This window comes from Amblyomma americanum, chromosome 6, assembly GCF_052857255.1.
Source record: "Amblyomma americanum isolate KBUSLIRL-KWMA chromosome 6, ASM5285725v1, whole genome shotgun sequence".
Taxonomy (NCBI): domain Eukaryota; kingdom Metazoa; phylum Arthropoda; class Arachnida; order Ixodida; family Ixodidae; genus Amblyomma; species Amblyomma americanum.
This window is the reverse complement of record NC_135502.1, coordinates 53,140,680-53,152,922: the sequence shown is the minus strand read 5'-3', so window position 1 is coordinate 53,152,922 and position 12,243 is coordinate 53,140,680.

The window sequence follows — 12,243 nt, the reverse complement described above, 5'->3', positions numbered from 1 at the left end:
TACTCGACTGACCATTACGGAGACGTTGGCGTTTATCTAAAGTTTGGGCATATACCAGTCTCTAAACTTCGCTTTAAAGCCAGCCATCTCGTGTTGCCTGTTTGTATACGCGAGCATATGTGAGCACCACCAGTGATCTTTGGTATCATAGCTTACTTCAGCTGCTTGTATAGCAGTTCGTTCATCTGCCGCAGATGCGGCAATATATTAACAGGGTCCAGCCTTTTGCCATTTATGGAAACATGGGGCTATTGGAGAGTCTTGCTTGCAAGCAAACCGATAAAGTCTTTGTTGGGAGTTGTGGCCAGGGTGGTCCCATACTGGGCAGGCATACTCAAGAATAGGTTTGACATGAGCATGATACGCAGCCTCCTTCACCGCTTTGTTTGCACGCTTTAGATTACGTTGTAAGAAAGTGGGAAATCTCCCGGCCCTGCTAATTACATTATTAGCGGGAGCAGCGCATGAACCACCTTCTGGAAACAAAAAAAACAACAAAAACAACAAATAAGCTACAAAAATTTGTACCTAGATTGTTTCCTAGGGTCTCTTCTTATAGATAATATAGATGAGTTAATTTGTGTAATACATGAACACTCTTCTTTACGTTCAAGAACATCTGGTTTTTATTGAAGCATAGTGCGACACGCTGCAGGTCATTATTAACTGCGTGTGATGAGTTTCCCCAGTATCCCTAGCGTAAAAAAACAATCATTGGCAAACAATGAAATGCCGGAAGAAATGTCATTAATACAGGTCAGAAACAAAAGTAGCCCCAAGTCTGAGCCCTGAGGCACTCCCGAAATAGCCAAGTAACAGAAGCCAGATTTGAGTTTGTGTAATTAATTACTGCTTGCTTTTTGTGATTTCAGGTAGTTCTTATTCCATGTGGTGACTTCAGTATCTATGTTTAGTGTATTCGACTTTTTTATCAACAAAGAATGGGAGTCAGTATCAAACACTTTCCCAGCGTCTAAGAAGACACGACAAGACTGACCAGTTCGATTAACAGTAGAGGCGATTTTATTGCAGAATTGAATGAGCTGCGTTATGCAGAATCGTTTTCTGAACCCTTGTTGTTGGCGGTTCGAGAACCCTATGGGGTTAAAGTATTTCATCATCGCTGAGAACAATATGTTCTCAAATTCTTTACAACAGACAGGAGTAAGCAAATTGGCCTGCTGTTTAAGACCTTACACTTAACTTCGCTTTTAAACTACTAAGTAAGTTAAGCATATACAGGTACAACATTTGTGACTTTCCAATCATCAGGTAATTAGCCCTCTGAAAGCAACTTTTTATACACCACGTCGACGCAACTTGCTACAGCGAGAAATAATGTTTGAAAACCCTCGGTGAGACACCGCAAGAACCGTATTTTTCGACTTCTCAATATTTTCAAGCTGTCTCTTAATACTATTAATATAAACCTCAACCTGATACATGGCAACAAGCTGTACATTTTCAGACCACATGAAAGTGTTCTAATAAGCCACAAACGCTGAGAGAAAAAAAATTGTTAAACAATTTATCTTCTCCATAAGCACCAGTTACCAAGCGGCCTATATGCTCTAGTTCGACGAGTTCCACCTTTACCACAACGTTTCATGAATTTTCAAATTCTTTTTCTTTCCATTAGCAAGGTACAAGGATAATTTACGCAAAACTTATTCCAGCTCCTCCTTAACAGAAGCCTCTACAGCGACGTTAAATTCGCCCATTAATTAAAACTATTCACTGTATTTTTTTCTGCAACACTGAGAGTACTCGGTGTCTTTTCTCTTACATGTAGTGTCCTGATAGTCAAGAAATAAATAAAAATACTAAACTTAAAATTAAGACAAAAATGAATTTCGTGCCTACAGAGGTTTTAGGATCTGTGCTTAAATCACGGGACAGGTTAGCTGATTGTCAATAAACCAGTTCCCAGCTACTAAATATAGACGCGTGTGTTTTAAAACTTGTGTTTTTCATCCAGTATATTTTGCAGGAGTAACTGAGAGTAACTATTGGCCAATGGGGCGACCTCTGCATGCAGACTAGCAGCAATGGCTGTGAGCTGCTGGAACTAAATACTCTTTATTTATTAAATTTTACTCTTTATTCGTGGCATAAAGGACGAACAAGACAAGGCTGTGCGAAGTGAAAGGGAAGTGTACGAGATCGTCTATGGTGAGCTGTTTGCCTTTTCATCCGTACTTAGCGCACTTTTACTGCAGTTCACCTGCAGATGCAATGTGTCACTGAATTAATCCACATTTTCACGATATGTGGTCCCCTCAGGGAACGAGCAAAAATTTGGCTTCTACCCAGAAAACTATGAAAATAAACGCACAAAGGGCGTTGCAGGCGCGATCTGGTTTCACGAGACTCCAACGCCGCATGCAAAGTGGAAAGCGCGTGCTTGACAGCTGCCGCCATCTGTCGTTTGCGCCTGTCGCTAACATAAACTGCGCATGCGCAGTAGAAGCTGGTGGGTGGGTTTCAACCAGTGAAGCTAGTAGAGGACAGGCGCGCATGCGCAAAACAGCCGTGGAAAAAAGGCGGATTCTGTCTTGTTGGTACTGAAGATTTCATTTTATCTCTATGCCTTCGAAACCGGGTTTGTCTGGTAGAAAACTTTGTCGTACCTAATTGAGGGGCTTTTCGTTCTTAGGCTTTGACTGTAGCTATGCCGCGCTGCTATGTCACCACCAGCAGTCAGCTGTAGTGGCGGTGTAGAAGAATAGAACGGACTGCAACGGGAAGCACTACCCTAAAATATCACCTCTGTTCTGCGATGAGTGGCTTACATCACCAAATGGGGAGTACCGGAGCAAGCCCGGTAGCCCTGAAACTCTTCGGAGAAAGAAAGAAAACACCGCGTCGCAAAACTTGCTATAGTAGGATACAACTTAAAAAAAAAAACAGCAGTTGTTAACACTGGGCCACGGTCCGCGGAGTACTGTATTACTCCGCTAGCCAGTCACAAAAGTGAACGAAATCAGCTTTTTAATATTTGACTTTATTAAACAAGCCAGGTATCAAAATTCTAGAGCTTATAACTTTTTTCTCGTGGTTAGCTTCTTGTTTAGGTAACAAGAGAAGTTTTAACAACGGCCTACATTTTTGTCGTGGAGGAATTCTGTGCGCCGGTCCTGAATGTGGGCGGAGCTTCACTGCAGACTTAAGTTGTATCCGACTACAGTAATGCAATAGGATCGCGCGTCACCATAGCAGTGTGCTGGTTCTCTATATTACCTTTTCGTTAGTTCTCTTGCACGGCTCTGGTTGGTCGCGCATTGATTTGTCTCAGAGAGTGTTTTCTCTCCCACCGCTTTCAGAGAATCGTATTCTCCGGGTTCGTCCAGATGCACGATCTCGAACTCCGGAACCAGACGGCATTCGAGCCCCACGAGCTCTTCAACTGCAAAATGCGCTCGACAGGGGGCTGCGACGACTTCGACTGCTCGCGCATGTACGTTGGCAACATTGTATATATATATATATATATATATATATATATATATAATTGGTTTTTGGGGAAAGGAATAATAATAATAATTGGTTTTTTGGGGAAAGGAAATGGCGTAGTATCTGTCTCATATATCTTTGGACACCTGAACCGCGCCGTAAGGGAAGGGATAAAGGAGGGAGTGAAAAAAGAAAGGAAGAAAGAGGTGCCGTAGTGGAGGGCTCCGGAATAATTTCGACCACCTGGGGATCTTTAACGTGCGCTGACATCGCACAGCACACGGGCGCCTTAGCGTTTTTCCTCCATAAAAACGCAGCCGCCGCGGTCGGGTTCGAACCCGGGAACTCCGGATCAATAGTCGAGCGCCCTAACCACTGAGCCACCGCGGCGGGTTGGGGAAAGGAAATGGCGCGGTATCTGTCTTATATATCGTTGGACACCTGAACCGCGCCGTAAGGGAAGGGATAAAGGAGGGAGTGAAAGAAAAAAGGAAGAGAGAGGTGCCGTAGTGGAGGGCTCCGGAATAATTTCGACCACCTGGGGATCTTTAACCTGCACTGACACGTTAAAGATCCCCAGGTGGTCGAAATTATTCCGGAGCCCTCCACTACGGCACCTCTCTCTTCCTTTCTTCTTTCACTCCCTCCAACATTGTAGTTCACGTTTCATGTGAGTGGTTAGCACGTTTGACAGCTGCAGCAAAGCAGTGTTGTTTACTAAGCGAAGCTCCTGCGTTCGCGGCAAGCGCGGAGCGAGCTAAAGTTGAAAATGACTGGTTATCAGGAAATGAACGGCGCAGTAACCGTCTCACTTCTCGGTGGACACCTCAACCGCGCCGTGAGGGAAGGGAGGAGGCTGGCAGTGAAAGAGGAAAGTGAGAGAGATGAGTACCATAGTTGAGGTGTCCGGAATAATTTCGACTACCAGGAGATCTTTAACGCGCACTGACATTGCACAGCACATGGGCGCCTTTTTGCGCTCCGCCTCCTTCGAAACGCGGCTGCTGCGGTCGTCGGGTTCCATCTAAGGTACTCCGGCTCAGTAGCCGAGCGTCCTAACCACCCGTCCACCGCGGCGGGTGAGGTAAATTTTCCGATAGAAATTGGCACCAGATTAACTGGTTTTGTGAACTGCGGGACGGAGCGAATCCTACCGGTGAGACCCCGGAGAAAGGGCTCTCGCAATGACACTGTATCTACAGGGTGGTCCAATATCAGGAGTCTTGACCGCGATCTCCGCAGCGCCATTGCATACTACCAGTCTGCGCATCGAAGCATGGCCACGCGCTGGCGTGTTCCCCCTAAGAGTGGACGAGACTGTACGAATATGTGCAGTTTTCGCTGCGCCAAGTAGCAAGTGAAGTGAGCTCCCCCGACGCCACTTTGAGTGGTTAACTTTCACTCGCTTTTGAGCGTAGTTATAACAGCACTGCGAGACAGAATAAACTGGTCGCTGCCGAAGTCGTAGACGGGAGTTGCGTTCGGAAGATTTGCTCGAAGCGTCCATTCTGCGTGTCACACTTCCGTCTTGCAGGATGAGGAGGACGCTGTTTCGAAGACCCTTGCAGAAGTGCTACACGTTGGACCTGAGCCAACCCGCCGAACGAAACGACAAGGCGCTACAGTGCAAGGAACAGTGGAACTGGGGTGACTATATGCATGGACGTTGCTCTGCTACCAGCCAACCCACTTGCGGACGAAGCTTTGTCTGCGGTCGTAACGGACACTCGGCGTTCACTTCACTCGCCCTACTGTCTTGTTCATGCTCATTTGCTACAGACTTGGAAATCGTTTTGTTCCTGTCATGGGAAAACGCGTAGCACTAACCGGCTTTGCGAGCCATCGTTAGTAGTACCACAATATAAATCCATTCTTGGTGGCTAATCACATGAAAGGTCCTGTACTAAGGACGGCACAGATATTTGGGTCTTGCGGCAATGCTGTTTCAGGACATTTATAGAAGTCATTCATTATCCACAAAAAGTTTGCGTTCAAGTGCACCGCAGTGTGAGGCAAACTACGTTTCTCGCAGTTACAGCTTATTGTCAAAATGTATAATCGATTTCGTGTAAAAGAACACATTTCACTTTATGCCGGACGTTATGCGAGAAATCTTAATTCTGAATGTTGTGGGCCACGAGCAGGAAGACGAATTATAACGGCTAGTTAGGATTGCTGCAGCTGAAGTGAACGCATGGAGCAGAGGGATTCGTTACGCATAGCCATCTGTGGGGAAAGAGTCCAGCACATTAATAATTGCTTTGTTTCCTTTTCTCATCTACGCCTCGTTCATACGAATTACACATGACGTAACACAAGAGCTTTGTAGACGCAAGTTGTTTTCTCCTTACACATCGCTTTTGTGTGGGGCTGCTATGACGGCACGATGTGTTTGGCCCATGATCGCTTATTGCGAACTTATTTTATATCGTAACTGAGTGAAAAAAAAAAAGTAGCCTGGATAGGTAAGGCAGAAAAGGGCACCTTGCTGCTTGAGTCGTATTGAAGCCATAAAACCTACACTTTGGAAGCTCGCCCGTGCGTATTTTCTGCCCTTTAACACCTACTTTTTTTGTGCTGCCATACTTTGCTCGTCCTGTGTCCGCAGGTGGAGGCAGTTTTTCGGTACGGCGCCTGTGCATTGCACTTGTCATCGAAGAGTTATGGCACGCCTTTTCGTGTCCTTGGCGCTAAACGGTCACCGCGGACCGCCACAAAGAGGACTGGGTGTTGCGCCACCTCATCATCTCCAATGATGAATTCGCAGAGCTGCGTCTGGAGTCCAAGCTGAACGCCAGCAAAACAGTCGTCTTCATGCGTACCGATCTGTTCCCGGTGATTGTCAAGGCACCATCGACGGCGCCGTTCTCCACGTTGACTCCGATCGCGGCTCAGACGGGACGGGATGTCACCGTCAGCATGAAGCAGGTGACGTAACCGGACCCGACCTCTCACTTAATGGAGATACCACGATCATCCCTGGTTGCTGTGGGCGGAACGAAGGTTCCATAGCGCCGCGTTTTATTCGCTAACGCGCCTGCCGTGGTTTATTGCGCAAAGGGAGCCGAAATATGGCAGATGCTCCTTTTATGCGAGGTGGCTCTTGCCGGAGGCGCGTCTGCGCTAACAGCATATACTGAGCTTCCCCATTCAGTGTGCTAACAAGACACGGAAGAAATAGAGTGAAGATGCTGTGGTCTCACGCACTGTTCTTCCTGAAGCCCGTCTTTAGCCTTTGGAATAGGGGGAATAGAATCTTAAGCGGGCGAAGAGATGCTGAGAGGCGAAAAAAATTGTATTGAGTGCTCCTCACAAGCAAATGAATGAATATGAATGAATGAATGAATGAATGAATGAATGAATGAATGAATGAATGAATATTTTGTACGCAAAACACAAGAGGTATCTTGTAAACCGTATGCACTGAATGATGAAACACGCTTTACAACAAAACACCACTCAATACCTGAAAAAAAAAAACAGAAGAACATGGAGCTTCCTTTCTCGTTTCAGCACATGATAAAGCGACTGCCTGCCCCGTTTCGCTCACGCTGCATCAACTACACAGCAAGAGGCATCCAGCCAAGTTTCCTCGGGTACCATACTCTAGAGGTAAGCTTTCCATTCATCAGATGAAATCATGGTGTGCGCATGTTGCGGAAGGTGCAGGGTTCGATCTCCAGTGCCGCCGGGTACCCACCGGGGAAACACTGGGTACAAGCTTCCACTGCCTGGTGCTCGGCTTCTTTAGGGGGAAATGCTTGGGAAATGGGTCTTTTACCCCACTTTGAGTAGTCGAAAACACCTTATGCCATGGCGTTCTTTGGCCACAGATGCCCTTGCGCAATAAAAATCCATCATCATCATCATGTTACGGCTTGTAGCTTTTGGTTTTTAGCTCATACGTCAAAATAGGACAATGAGCTACAATCGGCCTGTTTTCAAGCTCGAGTTACGCGTTTCCCATGCTGCTTTCCTACTAAATATCCAATCCAATGCAATCCAATTCAATTTTTATTTCAGCACCAACGTCTACAGACAGTGATGTTGGGGACAGCCTCCAAATAAGGTTTTACAGCGTTCACAGCAGTGAAAATAAATATGCAAAGAGAATACCAAACTGAAGAACAGAAGAGATACAAAGAATAGAGGAGTAATGCTTTACAAGCGAGAAATAATAGCAGAAAAGCAACAGCATGATCACACTGGAAGGCAAATCTATACAAATAGCCAATAGATATATGCAAGGTACCTTACGTACAAAGGGCAAAATATCATAAAATGTGGGAACGCAATTATATATGTATAATAAATGCCTAAGTAAGTAACTAGGCTTTTCCTTCCCCAGTCCTGTGTGCAGGAATGCCAGATGAAGGTTGAAATGAGTGTCTGCGGGTGCATAACCTTCACACACGACTTTGCCGACTTCGCAAATCTCCCTGTGTGCGTAGACATCGCAAAAGGTGAAGAAGCCTTTTTTTTTTCTTGCATGCCTACGTATTCTTACGTGCCTGAATTCTTTCTACTTTTTGTCCCGTCATGACATTACAGAACATTAGACAAATAGTGCGCTTTGAAGTTATGACTTAAAATATGGCGGCACAGTGACTCGTTAACCCTCGTCCCCCATTTCGATAATAACCGCCGTGAGTCACCCATTGCTCAATTATCTATAATAGTATTACAAATCTATATGTACTTCATTAAAAGGCGACAGGAAGCCCTAAGTTCAGGGTCACATTACCGAGGGGGCTCTCAGAGAACAATAAAGAACAATTGGAAAGAACGAGGCACACGCGTGTTTGGAAGACGAGCGTTTTAGAGCTGCGAAAGCATGCGAAGTTCTTTTGGGCTAGCGTTTGAAATTGTGATGTGATAGCAGATTAAACTCGCAATGGCATTCAAACTTCTCCGCAGCGCACAGCGCCAAGTGGCGGGCGCATGATGACGTCACATTTTCAACACACAAATGCTTGCCCTGAAGAAAAAAAAATACACCGACGGAAAATCCCGCCGATCGGTGTTTTGCAGCGTCGAACGACGTATGGCAGGGTGTGATTGACGGCAGCGGAAATTTGAAATCATACCATCCACGACGTCACACTAAGCTTCTCCACACTTCTTGAATGTTGTGAGGAGAAGCCTGAATGTTAATCGTTGGTTACTTCGCCATTTTAAATGCTAGCACAAAAAAAAAAAAAAAACTTGCCATGCTTTACCCGCAGCCTATAGATTTGAATTCTTGAATATCGCGTAAATCTCAGAAAGTGGTGCAGTTACCATTTGAGGCACGTTATGTTGTGCTGTGCTAATGACCTGAACATACTTTGTGGTAGTACGGTCTTTAAAGCTATATCCAAGTGGAAAGGGTGTGCACATCTTACGTTAGGCTCATTTACATTCTGTTGTGTTTTTCAATTACGAGTGACCTCGGCTCCGCTGTCCAGACAGCACAATTTAAGCGCTCCTGTTTGGTGGCTACTTGAACGTCTTGTGCTCCGCTTTTCGCTGTATCGCGTTTCCAAAGGTGTCAGGAATCACAAAGCACAGCTCACATGCCTACATAGAACAGAGAATAATTGCTTAGGTGGCAGTAAAAACTGCAAGCATGCTTTTCTACATAAATACTAACATTGCGGTGCAGACCACTTTAAAAAGCCGGTAAAAAAATGACGAGGAAAAATGGAAAGTCGCAGAGAAAGATATTGAGTTGGAACTACAGAGAAGATCTGGAGGCCGAGGAAGTGGTAGGATAAAAAGATAGAGAGAATAAAGCAGAGTCACAGCAGAAGAAAAAGATACGAAGAAAGACAGTCGCACAAGAGTCCTTGAAGTTAATTTATTAACTGATCAACGCAGAATAGAACACAAAAAGCGGGAGTTCAATTTTTATTAGCCTTTAAAATAATAAGGCATAGTAGATGCACTTTGACTGTTAAAGGCTTCGACGGCGAGGTACAGTATTAAAAGGACGGCTGCATTATTTAAAGCTTAACGACAAGGTTGAGATTAATACGAAGCTTTTTTTCTTTAAGAAAACGACAAGCGCATTGTCAAAGAACGCGCATTGTTCTCCGCATTTGTGTTGCCTTTTAATAGCTCACTGAGATCCGACGTAGAATAAAGCAGTCAATATGAAATGCGCAGTCAAATGAACTACGATTTTTATAGCCACAAGCAAGGGTTTACATACCGGAATACATAGCCTTTGGGACCCGTAAAAATTGTTTAAGGATTGCTGAACAATTTGAGTTACAAAAATACATGCAAAGACTACAGTGAAGAGAACGTCATAATGTCATTCGAGAATTCACTGTATCTGTAAATAATTTCTATATTATTGCTGTAGACACAACAAATAGTTTTTGTTCATGTAATGTTGAGTTAATTGAGCGACCGATTTACCTTATTTAGATAGGTTATGGCACTGTATAAGGTACCGGTTTTTATTCAAAGCGTAGTACACCAAGAACAAGTCGTTCATTACAGGGTATCTCTGTTCCTGCAGAAAGATTTATAGTATTTAATGAGTTTTTGTCAGGCTGCACTAACCGCGTCTTTTCCCTTTGCTACCCGTTGCACGCAAACAAACGAAAAAAGCGGCAGCTGTTCGTGTTAGTCGCAGTGTACATATCCCGAAAGCTGCATTATTATTTCGATAGCATTAAAACCCTAGTCAGGAAAAAAATGTGTCGTCGGTCATAAAATTCGCTCATTGGCTGGAGGGAAGTGACGCAATCATACCGCACAATTCTCATTGGCTGGAGGGAAATATTGTCAAATAATCCATAACAGCGCGACAGACGGGACAGAGAAGAGAGGACACAACACAGAGCGCTCTGTGTATCGTCATCGCTAGCTCATCGCTAACAGACAACAGCTGTCCCTGTGATTTTTTTTACTTTCTCTTTAGTGAGAAAAACTGTCGCTCACGAGGAAAGTTGTCCAATTTGTGCCAGTGTTGTCGACCTCCATGCAGGTTTTGAGTACTGCAGGGATGTCGTCTACCGCACCCGCGAATACCGCAACTGCCTCAATATCTGTGGACCACCCTGCGAGTAAGTCCTTCACTCGATTTTCTCTTTGTTTTTCTTACTAAAAATATTAAGCGGTTTGTCGCTCATTCTAAAATTTTGATGTTTCTGCAGGGAGATAACATACGATGTGAGGCTTTCCAGTGACACCGAATATCATGTAAGTGTCACACAGGAAAGAAAAATCTAAAGTCGCGTATCAAAAATAAAAAAGGAACAAAAATTTGACTCGTATTTAGTTGAAACTGATGCCACTTTCAATGAAGAGAAAAGCTCAATGGTTTTCATGTGCGAATCTGAAACAATCCAGGGTTCATGCGCTTAACTTGCTTGTGCTTTTGGTTTTTAACCGCACATTTTTTTTTTGGGGTGTGAATAATAACGATAACACACTACTCCGTCATATAGCGTGCATAGTACACTACGCAAGTGCAAGAACAATTTGCTAGCCGCATGTTTTGGGCGTTAAGTTAACTTTTTTTTGTGACGAAATGTTGTTAGTGGACGACCTCCTATTGTTTCTTCCTTATCTGGCACTTGCACAGTCCGGATCTCCAGAAGACAAGTAAGTACATGACTCTTTATGAAAAGAATGCCCATTAAGGAAGCTCCTTTCTACCATTAGGAACCGCTTCGCAGTCACATTCAAGTTCGCCTCAGATTCAATGGACTTGATGGAACATCACGAGATGATGTCGGTGAGTTAGCAGCGAATATTTAACCGCCTGCTTATATACTTAGCATAGCATATTCATTGCAGTCAAGTGGAAAAACGAAAATAAATGGGAATGTCTAGTACTGCCTAAAAGCTCGCATCTATGGCCATGGGCTAATCACTATTCGCTAATCATTATCCAAGCTATACTCTATTTTACGAAGTATTCGCACCTGGCCGATGCTAAGAATAAAATATTGTAAATATTGAAAAAGCCCATCATGATCGTCAACAACATCCTATCTGGTAGGTAATATATCGTCGTCTTCGATAAGAGAGAAATGTGTGTTCTCGGGCGAGATGCCCAACTTCTTTACCACCGTGTACTCTATAGTTTCCTTCTTACTGCTAACTCGTTTATGTACTTCCCCCTCACCAGTTTCCTCAGTTACCTAAGCAAATCGTGGCCAATTAGAGACCTGTCATCCTATGGCTGCTACATATTGCCTTATCCAGTGCTTCCACATCCTACACGATGCCGAGATAGGCGCGCATTACGAAGTCTCTTTCGTTTTGTGTTTTGCCATTCGGGCGTTCTCCCAAGTTCACTTCCTTTTTTCCGGTTTGCGGAGGAAGGTATTCATGATCCCCAAACTGTTTCGCTTTGCGAACTCTACTAATAGGTCCCCCCTGCTATTTCTAATACGTAATTCGCAGTCGTCTACTGCCTGGTTGCAGTAGAGATCACGTCTTCATAGAGCCTTTCAAAAATCTCGTCATCATGGCGGGGTGTAGGTGCGTAGGCTTGTACCAAAACTCGATGTAAGTGCTTATTAATGCCTGCTAAGTCAACCTGTTGGAATGCTTTTGTCAAATACCAGTGCTTGTTTGATGTTACGCTTGCTTTAGAAGTCTCCTTGGCAGTGCTGAATGTGAACTGAATGTGTCGTACAAATTAGGAACTTACTAAAATGCACTGCATAGTCCTTCACTATAAAAAAAAAACTCCAAAATAGATGATGTGGCCACGCCGAAGTGGCAACAGCATCTTAGTTTTGTCTGAGCACTGAGCAGAACTATTTGACACTTAGTGAAGGCCTA